This window comes from Mastomys coucha, unplaced genomic scaffold, assembly GCF_008632895.1.
Source record: "Mastomys coucha isolate ucsf_1 unplaced genomic scaffold, UCSF_Mcou_1 pScaffold22, whole genome shotgun sequence".
In the NCBI taxonomy this organism is placed as follows: domain Eukaryota; kingdom Metazoa; phylum Chordata; class Mammalia; order Rodentia; family Muridae; genus Mastomys; species Mastomys coucha.
In genome coordinates this window covers 159,802,794-159,815,129 of record NW_022196905.1, presented here as the reverse complement: position 1 = coordinate 159,815,129, position 12,336 = coordinate 159,802,794, and the positions used below count along the sequence as shown (strand labels likewise).

General features: G+C 37.8%; 1 protein-coding gene across 6 annotated transcripts in view; it reads left to right on the top strand.

Moving 5' to 3' along the window:
• Csmd1 (CUB and Sushi multiple domains 1) overlaps positions 1-12,336 on the top strand; it is a 1,620,113-nt gene that overhangs the window by 1,004,257 nt on the left and 603,520 nt on the right. Inside the window, exon 1 of one of the 6 annotated variants that reach the window (XM_031339201.1) lies at positions 12,246-12,303. The exons of 4 other annotated variants lie outside the window; for them this stretch is intronic. The gene's annotated coding sequence lies outside the window, so the exon portion shown is untranslated. Of the gene's footprint in view, positions 1-12,245; positions 12,332-12,336 lie in introns of those variants that run through there. One more of the 6 variants, XM_031339202.1, reaches the window with a different exon arrangement.

The following is a 12,336-nucleotide window of genomic DNA, read 5'->3' as shown; positions in this document are numbered from 1 at the left end:
TCTACACACAGCTTTGCAGTTTGACCAGCGCCATTTGTTAAACATACTCTCTTTTTTTTACAGTATATATTTTTGGCATTTGGTGTGTGTAGATTAATGGAAATCTGTTCAGGATGTCAATTCTATTTCATTACTAAGTTGTCTGTTTGAATGTCAATTCCAAGATTGTTTGTTTTTGTTCTTTTTTTAAATTACGTTGAAATTTGCAATGATGACACCTCCAGTAGTTCTTTTATTATTCAGGACTGTTTTGGATATTCTAGGTTTTATGAAGTTTAAGATCGCCTTTTGTATTTCTGTAAAGAACTGTGCTGGGATTTTGAAGGGATTCCATTGAGTTTGTACACTACTTCTGTTTCGATGGCCCTTTGCCCAATATTAGCTCTACAGATCCGCAAGTGCAAAAGACCATTCAGAGTCTTCTGATATAGTCTTCAATTTAAAGTTTTTATTGAATAAGTCATTCATTTGCTTGGATATATTTCCCAAGATACTTTTAAGTCTATGTCGACAGGTACTGTTTCTTTGCTTCATTTGTATATAGGAAGGCTACTGAATTTTGTTTGATAATTTTGTATCCTGTTTACTTTCTGGAAGTGTTTATTATTTGTAGAAGTTTTCTGGTGGAGTTCTCTTCCTTAGTCCTCTTCCTTTCCTATGTGTGTCCCCTTTAATCTCCTTCAGTTGCTTTATAGCTCTAGCTCAAACATGAATTGCTCTATTAATATGTGTGGAAACTGGACATCCTTGTCTTGTTCCTGATTTTGGTGGAAATAGCTTTGATTTTCTCTTCATTTTAGTTGGTGTTGGCTGTGGGATTGTCACAAATTGTCTTTATTATATGTGTAGGTATGTTCCCTGCATGCCTACTCTCTCCAGGACACTTATCATGAAGAGATGTTAGATTTTGTCAAAAGGCTTTTCTGTTTCTAATGAGATAGCATGTGGGTTTTCTCTGGTTATGTGGTGAATTATGTTTATTTTCTTTTATATGTTTAAGCATCCCTGCAGCTCTGGGATGAACCCAACTTGATTTGACAGCTTTTTGATCTTTTATTGAATTCTGGTTGCAAGTATTTCAGTTTAGAAATTTTGTACTTGTGTTTATAAGAGATACTGGTATATAATTTTCTATTTTTAAGCAGTTTGTGTGTTTTGGGTATCAGATTAATGGTCATTTCATACAAACAATTTAGAAATTTCCCTCCTGTTTCAATTTTTAAAAATGATGCAATGAGTATTAGTATTATTTCTTTCAGAATCTGGTAGAATTCTTCACTGAGTCCATCTGGTTCTGGACACTTTGTTAAGTTGGAAGATTTATAATTACTGCTTCCAATTCACTGGGGTTGTGAGTCTTTTCGAATTATTTATTTTATCTTGTTTTGACCTTGGTAGCCATATTTATCGAGAAGCTAATCCTTGTCTTTTGCATTTGATAGTTTTGTGGAGTACAGATTTTTCAAAAGATTGTCTTTATGATTCTCTAAATTTTCTCAGTGTGTGTCGTAATTTTTCCCTTTTTGTCTCTGATTTTATTAATTTGGATCATTTTTCCCTCTTTAGGTTAATTTGACTAAAAATTTCTCAGTATTGTTAATTTTTTAAATAGCTAACTCTTCATTTCATTGATTCTATGTAATTTCTTATTCTTGTATTTGAAGTAGCTTGATTTCTGCCCTGAGTTTATTTCTTCTAGTCTACTCTTCTTAGACAATATTACTTCTTGTTTTTTACTCTAGAGCTTTCAAGTACATCACTAAGGTAGCACTATGCTTTTATGTCTAAATAAAATAAGGACTTTAGTGTGGACATTTTGTGCTATGAACTTGCCCTCTTGCAACTGCCTTCTTGGCATACCATAGATTTGGATATGGTATGCTTTCATTTTCTTTCTATTTTAAATCATCATCATCATCGTCGTCGTCGTCATCATCCTCCTTGATATCTGTCTTGATCAAATTTAATTCAGTAGTGAGATGTAAGATTTTAGCTTCCATGAGTTTTTGTATTCGCTATGGTTTCTGTTTTTGATTATATCCCGCATTAATTCATGGAGATAGGTACAGTATAAGATGATATTTCAATGTTCATATATCTGTTGAGACTTGTTTTGTATCCTAGTGTATGGCAAATTTTGGAGGAGGTCCATGGGATGCTGAGAAGAAAAATACAATTTTTAACATATAGGTGGGAGGTTCTGTAGATATATTTTAGCTCTATTTGACTTATGACATTATTTAACTCCAGTGTTTTTCTATTTAGATTGTCTGAATGATCTGTCTATTGGTGGGGTAGAGTATTACTGTTACCCACTATCATTGTATAAGGGTAAATATCTGATAATTACTGTAGCTGTGCTTGTTTTATGATCTTGGGTGACCTTGTGTTTGGTGTATACATGCTTAAAATTGCAATATCCTCTTGGCAGATTTTTCCTCTAATGAATATGTAGTATCTTTTCCTATATTTTTTGATTATATTTGGTTGGAAGTCTATTTTTTCCAATATTAAAATGGTTATACCTGCTAGCTTCTTGATTTCATACGCTTGTAATATCCTCTTCCATCCATTTACCCTGAGGGGATGGCTAACCTTGGTGGTGGTTTCTTGAGTGCAGCAAAAGAAGGATCCTATTTTCTAATCAAATGTTAATCTGTGTCATTTTATTGAGGGAATAAAGACCACAAACATTGATAGACATTAATAAACAATGTTTATTAACTTATGTTATTTTGTTATGGTGGTTTGCAAACCCCCTTTTGAGTTGTTATGTCACTATTTACTCTTTGTCTCCTCTTTAATACAGATAGTCTTCTCTTCAGACTGAAGCTCACTTTCTAGCATCTTCTGTACAGACCTTGTCTGATGTAAAGAAATTATTAAAATTTATTTTTATCATAAATATTTTTCTTTCTCCCTTGATTATGATTTATAATTTTGCTGGGTATAGTAGTCTGGGCTAGCATTTGTTGTCTCTTAAAGTTTGAGGACACCTGACTAGGCACGTTTGGCTTTCAGAACCTCCATTGAGAAGTTAGGTGTTATTCTAATTCACCTGCTTTTACATATGACCTGGTCTTTTTCCTTGTAGCTTTTAATACTCTTTTCACATTCTATTTCAATTATTACCTGTCACGGGAGCTTCTTTTCTTGCCCTGTCTATTTGATGTCTGTTAGGCATCATATACCTCTAGAGGCATCACTTTCTTTAGATTTATAAAATTTTCTTCTTTGATTTTGTTAGGAATATTTTCTGTGCCTTTCTCCTGTGTTTACACTTTTTCCCCTATACTTATACTTGTGGGTTTGGTCTTTTCATAATTGCTATTTTAAAGTTCTTATCTTTTGTCAACTAAATTGGTTTTCTTCAATCACATTACAATAAAATTTCCGGCTTTTGAATTACATTAGTTGTTCCTAATTGTATTATTGCACTGAAATTTGGGCAGCTATAGTTAGGACATTTGAAGTATTTCTAGGTGTAAATATATGGTCTCACAATTGTTGAGTGGATATTTGGTTCTTTGGTTCCTATTTCCCAAATCTGACAGGTTGTGGACCAGAGGAATTGTATTTGGTTTTCAGTCTTTGGATCCCTCTGGGTTGTTGGATCACTCTGGTTTAGTTTTTGAATACTCCCAGATCTCTGGAGTTCTTTTTATTGGGGATTGGAGTCTAGCTTTACAAAGGGTTGGCAGAAGCAGAAGTAGGGGTACCCCAGGTTCAGCCACAGAAGCCAGAGCATCCCAAAGGAATAGAGAGAGGATGGAAAGATTACCTAATGTATGCAGCAGCTGCTAGCTTCCTGGGACCCCAGGAAGAACAGAATAGATAAAGGGAAAGAGAACATTGCTAGTCTACCTCAATCCCAATCAAGCAAAGCTGTGGACTCCTTGGTAGAGAGAAGTTTGGTGAGTCAGTGGAGAGTCACTAAGGAGTAGAAGTGGGCAAGTAGAGGTAGCTAAGGAAGGGAGTGAGGAAGAACTAGCAGACATATAGTCTATAATATGCAGCCAAATCTCAGGGGATGAAGGGATCCTCTGCTTTCGTTTAAGGAAAAAAAATATAACATTTAGTGGATATTTTTCCAATTTGGTACACTACCTTTTAATAAATTTCTAAACTTTTCTTGCGAGCTTGTTGTAACTAAAAAAAACTCTGTTGGAAGTTTATCTTGTTACTGACTTCTATGGAAGTTACTTAATGATGATCAAGATGAGTAGAATATTTGCTGTCAAGGGGCATTACATCCAGCTGGTGTCTTTCTGAATATTAAAAATTCATGGAAAATGGAGAGAGAAAAATACAGGTGGTCATTGATTTTAATCAATATAGCTGTCATTATTAATAATGAAAAGACGCATCTTTAATTAATTCTATCAAACAAGGAACTTCTAGACTGGTTTTGTAACAAAATGTACCTGCCTGAATATAGATAACTAACTTCCTGATGATTGGGTGAGACACGGACTGTCCCCTTCTAGTCAGATGAGTCATAGATTTGTCCTCCTTGTCAAGTGAGGCACGGAATAGCCTTCCTCGTCAAGTATAGACAATTTAGCCCTTCTTGTGATAGCCCTTCTGCTAAGGCAAAAGATACACTAGACTTCTTGTCAGAGTAGGTACAGTCTTCCCTGGCCTGGTCAAGGACAGTATGGCCTAAACCTTCTGCTGAGAAGGGTTCAGGCTACTCATCTTGCTCAAATTAGGTGCACACTAGGTTATCTTTATGGTTATCTGTGCTGTAGGCTAGCCTTCTTAACCAGTCTCTGTATGTATGCTCCATGCGAAGCTGCTGGTCCTTCCTACTCTCATTGATTCCAGTAGTTCCGCGCAGATTATTGACAAGCAGTGAACACACGGTGGGATTATCTTCAGAGAGGCTGTTTGCTAGGATGGACATTTTTTGAATCCCACTGGAGTTTTTGTTAGATTAGCAGTCAGGGGGATTACAATGTTGTGGACTAAGCTTAGGATAAGCTTTGCTTCTAAGAGTTTTACCCATAGCTGCTGAGCTGTGCTGACTCTGCTCATTCACTAATAAGAAAATTACAACTATCCCCCAGAATGACAGGAAGGGGACAGTGACATCCCTTGACATTTCTGTGAAAAGTAAACCGCATCTAACCCTTGGCCTCCCTGCATGTGAATCCCTGGAGCTGCCTGCTGCCTGCAAGTGTTCTGAGCTCCTTGGATTTTTGTAAACTGTGTCTAACCCTTGGTTTCACTACATGTGAATCTCTGGAGCTGCCCACTTCCCACTGCCTGCATGTGTTCTGAGATTCTTGGACTTCTGTGTGCATTCCCTCTGACTGTTTTAGGTTCATACTTAATTCACAAGTGGGAACTTTGAGGAAATTCCAATTGGAATTGCATTTCTTAAATGAACTGACAACAGACAAGCCTTGAAGAATATTTTTTTCCCCAGAAGTCTGGTGCCTGTGCACCTCTGGCTGTCCCTAAAGTTGCTCATGGGATGTGAGCCACCTGAAGCCAAGTTCAAATGTTTATTTGCCCCTATGCACCCAGCACATCACACAATACTTAGAACCATATTGACATTTGTGAAATTACAGAGTGTGGAGAGAATTCCCCAAGTAGTGTAAAGAGAAAAATAAGGACAGCCTTGGAAACTGTCGTATTCAGATGTGATATACAGACAAACTGAATGATATGGAGAGAATGGTAGAGAAATGGATGATAGATGATATGCAGATGATAGATTTACAGATAGATTCTGTAGGTATACAGATGATAGACATGTAGATTGTAGACACCCAGATAGATGATAGAAATATAGAGTGATAGTTGATAGGAAGATGATAGATGTAGAGATAGATTGTAGATTCATAGATATTATCTATAGTGATAGATAATAGGAAAACACTGACTGATAGGTTTGTACATAGATAAAAGATAGGAGGTAGGAGGTAGATGTTAGAAAAAAATAGGTTAATAGATGATAGATGGAAGATTGGCATACACATAGATGATAAATGGAAAGATGATAGATAGACTGATGGATGATAGGTAGATACCATTAAATAGATAACAGAAATATATCAACTACTTATATATTATCCACATATATATATCCATGTGTGTGCATATACAAAGTGCATATATAGAATGTATATCTATATCACTATGTATGCACAATCTCTACATATACAATGTGTATTATATTTATAAATGAAGATATTGAGACAGAAAAGATGTACACATACAGATGGAAAAGGTACTAATTCGTTGCTTGTTAAGATAAGGGTTGGAAAATGGAGGTCTGAAAGGCACCAGTGGAGCACCATCAATAACAATGTATGTTATATTTGCAATAAAACAATATGAGGTGAGCCACCTAAGGCCCTGGTGAGTCGAATGCCTGAGACCACTAAGTGTGGTTAGTCAGAATCACTGGACTCTAGTGTGGTGTGTGTGTGTGTGTGTGTGTGTGTGTGTGTGTGTGTGTTTACCATGTCATGCTTGAAGACCTTCACAGATGTAGGAAAAAAGCAATTATCCTTAGGAGAGCACTTACTGTTGTTCTCTGGCCTCTGCTTGAAGCCTGTATGAATCATGGGTGACACGGGAACTCTACTGCTTACTGGACTAGCTAGGAACAGTGGTCAATAGCTGAAGACATATGGCTAGCATACCAAGGCCCACTTGTAAATAAAGAAGGCTTAACCGTGCCTGCAATGGCCAGGTATAGTGTTATGGCACAAAGGGGAGCTGCAGATACTCAGACTGCAATGCCAGATGGCAAAGACCTTCCCACCTTAGGACATAAAGGATGCTAGATATGACATCCTGGCTACCATAAAACTTCCACTGACACAAGAGAGAATTCCTACTAGCTGATGGGTAAAGATTTTAATCTTTGACTAAAAAATATTTGTGATAAAAATTTCTTGAAGTGATGAAGGAGGACACTTCATTCATCCAAAGAGCAAAGATGAAACATGTGCCAAGGAATAAGCATTTTTATTAGCACTGTCTAAGGAACAAAGATAAAACATGTCCCAAGGAATGTGCATTTTTATTAGCACTGTCCAAGGAACAGGCATCAGTGAATTTGAAATTCAGGGACATTCTGGATTTTTAAAAATTAGTCTTGGAGTATTAGTTATATAAGTTGATTGCAGAAACATATATTTGTTAACAGCTGTTCTGAAACTGGTATACCAGTATAGCCTACAACTAAGTTTGCCACATTAATATCATGAGGAGGAAAGGTCTGATATTTTTCTGGAAACCTGGATTTCAGAGAGAGTGAGTCTAGTGTCAAGGACCTTATGTGGCACAGGTGCCACAGGTATGTTTTTTCTAACCATGTCACTGATTTGGTTGGAGCTTATGCTGTGACAATGTCTATTCTTATGGTGATGGAGATTCAGGGGATGGGATTCTGGGCTCAGTCTCCATGAATGAGCTGAATCATGCCATTGATCACAGCCATTCTCTACCTTAGCTTCTGTATCTCTCTCTCTCTTTTTTTTTTTTCAGTCTGGTTTATTTTGCTAACATGATAATCTCCAGTTCTATTCATTTCCTGAAAATAACATTGTTTCATTAATTTAGCTTTGAACCAAAAACTTCATAAATGCTAAGCAAGCAAAATATCATTAAGCTATATCCCTATTCTTTTTTTAATTACTTATTTTCTTTATTTACATTTCAAATGATATCTCCTTTCCCAGTTCCCTCACTGGAAAAAAAAAATAACTGTTCCCTCCCTCCTCTTCCTGCTTGCCAACCCACCCTCTCCTCCTTCCTGTCCCTACACTGGGGCATAGAGCCTTTACAGGATCAAGTGTCTCTCTTTCCATTGAGGACCGACTAGACCATCCTCTGCTATATAAGCACCTGGAGCCATGAGTCCCACCATGTTTACTCTTTGGTTGGTAGTTTAGTCCCTGGGAGCTCTGAGGGTACTGGTTAATTCATATTGTTGTTCATCCTAAGGGGCTGCAAACCCTTCAGCTCCTTAGGTCCGTTCTCTAGCTCCTTCATTGGGGACCCTGTGCTCAGTCCAATGGATGGCTGTGAGCCTCTACTTCTGTATTAGTCAGGCACTGGTAGAAACTCTCAGGAGACAGCTATATCAGGTGCCTATCAACCAGCACTTGCTGGCATCCGCAATAGTGTCTGGGTTTGAATATTGAATATGGGAAGGATTCCCAGGTGGAGCAGTCTCTGGATTGTCCTTCCTTCATTCTCTGCTCCATTGCTCCATAGTTTGTCTCTGCAACTCCTTCCATGGGTATTTTATTCCCCCTTCTAAGAAGAATTGAAGTATCCACACTTTGGTCTTCCTTTTTCTTGAGTTTCTTGTAGTATGTAGATTGTATTTTGGATATTCTGAGCTTCTGGACTAATATCTACTTATTAGTGAGTGCATACCTGGTGTGTTTTTTTTGTGACTGGGTTACCTCAGGATGATATTCTCCATCCATCCATTTCCCTAAGAATTTCATAAATTCATCATTTTTAATAGCTGAGTAGTGCTTCATTATACAAATGTACCACATTTTCTGTATCCATTCCTCTGTTGAGGGACAACTGGGTTGTTTCGAGTTTCTGGATATCATACATAAGGCTGCTAGTGGAGCATGTGTCCTTATTACATATTGGAGCATCTTCTTGGTATATGCCCAGGAGTGGTATAGCTCAGTCCTCAGGTAGTACTATATCCAATTTCCAGAGGAACTGCCTGTACTGGCTGGTTTTGTATGTCAACTTGACCCAGGGCTAGAGTTATCACATAGAAGGGAGCTTCAGTTGGGGAAGTGGCTTCATGAGATCCAGCTGTGGGAAATTTTCTCAATTAGTGATCAAGTGGGTAGGGCCCCTTGTGGATGGTGCCATCCCTGGGCTGGAAATCTTGAGTTCTATAAGAGAGCAGGCTGAGCAAGCCAGGGGAAGCAAGCCAGTAAAGAATATCTCTCCATGGCCTCTGTGTCAGCTCCTGCTTCCTGACCTGCTTGAGTTCCAGTCCTGGCTTCCTCTGGAGATCATCAGCAACGTGGAAGTAAGCTGAATAAACCCTTCCTCCCCACCTTACTTGTTGGTCACGATGTTTGTGCAGGAATAAACCCTGACTAAGACACCGCCAAACTGATTTCCAGAGTGGTTGTACCAGTTTGCAATCCCACCAGCAATGAAGGAGTGTTCCTCTTTCTCCACAACCTTGCCAGCATCTGCTGTCACCTGAGTTTTTGATCTTAGCCATTCTGTTGGTGTGAGGTGGAATCTCAGGGTTGTTTTGATTTGTATTTCCCTGATGACTACGGATATTGAACATTTCTTTAGGTGCTTCTCAGCCATTTGGTATTCGTCAGTTGAGAATTCTTTGTTTAGCTCTGTTCCTCATTTTTTAATAGGGTTAAGACTTGAGGATCTTCACAGGGATAAGTGCCAAATGGCCAATGAGCCAAAGGACTAATTTTTCTATCCCATCTTCTCCTATTGCACAGAAATTCTAGAGCATTTTAGGGCTTCAGTCTTGACATCTAATAAACTGTTTCCTGAAAATTATGGGCAGATTGAAGGAGAATGGGCCAGAAACCTTCTCTGGGATGAGTGAATTTCAGTCTCTTTGTCCTTTGTTTTTCTTTGTCTTTTCTTTCTCTCTCTCTCTCTCTCTCTCTCTCTCTCTCTCTCTCTCTCTCTCTCTCTCTCTCTTTCTCTCTTTCATTTTGAGGGTGTAAGAATTTTTTTAGTATATTGTTTGCATATTTACCAAAATTCTCTGACAAAATGTTACTTTTTATTTTCAAAATTATTCTTTTGAGTTCTAGATTTTTTCCATAGTCCTATAACATCAAAATAACATACAAATTTAAAACTATTTAAGAATATTCAGAGCAGATGTCTGGTCAAAGCTATGAATGCAAACATTCAAAGGAAGGTCAGAGTTATCATGTTCTTGTGAACAGTGGTCAGATGTTGGTGGTGTGTGAGGGGAGCTCAATTTGTTGCAGAAGGAGAGCCCTGTCATTCCCAACCACCACTGAGCTGCTCCCTGATCTTCTCCATTCAGTGTGATGATGATACAGTTTATCTAACATTGTCATCATTTAGCCACAAGCACACTGTAGCCTTCTCTATGGTAAAGAGTACTCTATACTATAGGTTTTACTTCATGGTGAGTAGCCTTGGTGAATGTAAGGACTTGTCTACTTCATCTATTCTATTTCCCTACCTACTATATTCTAAGTGTCTGACACACACCCAGCCTTTACACTGTTCTAGAAGGCAGCAGGACAAGCAAGACTTCAGGCTCACAGGAAGTCATTAAGTAAACGGTGCTCTTACTTAGAACAGGAAGCCCAACTTGTCATGAAAATAGATAACACAGGAGAGATGTAGTCTGGGAGGAGAGATCAGGTTTCTCATAACATGGGATCTGGTGGGCAAAGGGGCAGAATTGCCAGGAAAATGCTGGAGTGTGCTGTGTATGGATCTGCTTGTGTCCAGATGATACAGGGAAGAACATCCTGAAGAAAGTACTTGATATAATTCAAAAGGAGAGTTTGTGAAGGAAAAAAACTTCTCTGAAACACTGATTTTGCATTGTTTTATTGGTCATGTCTTTCTCAACAGGTATATATGTGTGCCAATGATTAATTTTGGATTGAATCACTATAATATTTACAAATTGGGTGTGATATGCATATATGCATATATGCATGACTACCTATAGTATATAGCATATATACATACACAACAAAAATGTATATACATATTTATATATACAGATACACATGCATGCATACATATACATTTGGACATCTTTTTTTACATCACTGCACAGTGCAAGATAAAAGTTCCTTTTCATTTCCCTCCTATCTATTCTATAAATTTGGCATGGCTCTGTAAATCTTAAGTTCATAGGAATTTACCTCACTTACAATATGATTGTCATGTTAAAAATGAAAAATATGGCATTTTACAAGTTCAATATGTGACTATATTATTCTATTTCATTCTGGTAAATCAGGTACATGAGCCCCCAGAACATAAATTATTTCCCATTGCGTACCCATGAGAATACAGCAGAAAACCACTATCATCCATAGGCTACTCTCCTCAAATCTATAAGCAGCTTCTTTGAACTAATAGTCCTATTAAACTATTTAGTCTCCATAGACAGAACAGATCATTTAAAGTATGTCCTAGTATCTCTAATAGGTTCTGGCTTCTTAATCATCATGAAAAGGTTTTAACTGCAGAGGGATTCCCCCACATAATCTCTATAATGATTTTCTAAAACTGCAAGAAATCTGCCTTCTAGTCAGAAGTGCACAAACAGAGCAAAACTGAAACCCATAAGGGTTTCCAAATGCATTTTAGGAAATGATATCAATATGTCGACTTTCAAGTTACATAAGCAAAACATGAGCCACCAAATCTAGGTCCATAGAACTCAGTTCAGCCCCTTCTATCATGCAAAAGAAAGGCCGAGCTAAGGGGTAGCTGAATGAAAAATAAGTAATATGTGCCTTATAAATAGAATACCAGAATTTATAGCAAAACTATTTGGAGAAAGTGGAACGAATTGGCTTACTCTATTTCAGCTCAAAGCAGGCCATCTTACATTGAGCAGTCCCACGAGTCCTATGTTTATTTTTACTTTTAAGAGAAGCAGAACGTTGTTGAGGACACTGGATGAACATGAATTTTTCCATTGCTTTAAGTGGCTTAATTTCACATTCTTGAATGAACCTAGAAGTGATTCTCTCGGTTACATCAAAGGGACACTTGACCTATCAGTCCCTTTTCTCAAGTGATATATGATCAAATACATGACAAGAATCAATTCTAGAGAAGAGGGAGTTTATTTAGGCTCACCATTTGAGAGGATGTTCCATTATGATGCAGGAAGAAGAAGTAGCTAATCACACTGCTCCTGAAATCAGGGAGCAGAGAGGGGTGGAGGCTGGTGTTCAGCCACTTTTCATTCAGTCTGGGACCCCAGCCCTCAAGATTGCCCTGCTCAAAGTTGGGATGGGTTTTCCTACCCTCTCTTCTGCTCTAGATTGTGGATGTGAGAAGATGAACTGCCTCAAGCCCCTTCCTTCATTTCCTTGTAGTAATGGAATGTAACATGGAATTGTGAAGAACAAAAAAACAAATAAGCAAACATACTTTTCCCCAAACTCTCTTTTGGTAAGTTACTTTATGACATCACCAGACATGAAACTGAGATGTAAGTCCTCTTTTGTTTTGTCACATGCTGAAGTACAGCTAACATTGAAAGCTTCATGGATGGATCTGGAGAATATCATCCTGAGTGAGGTAACCCAATCACAAAAGAACAAACACGGTATG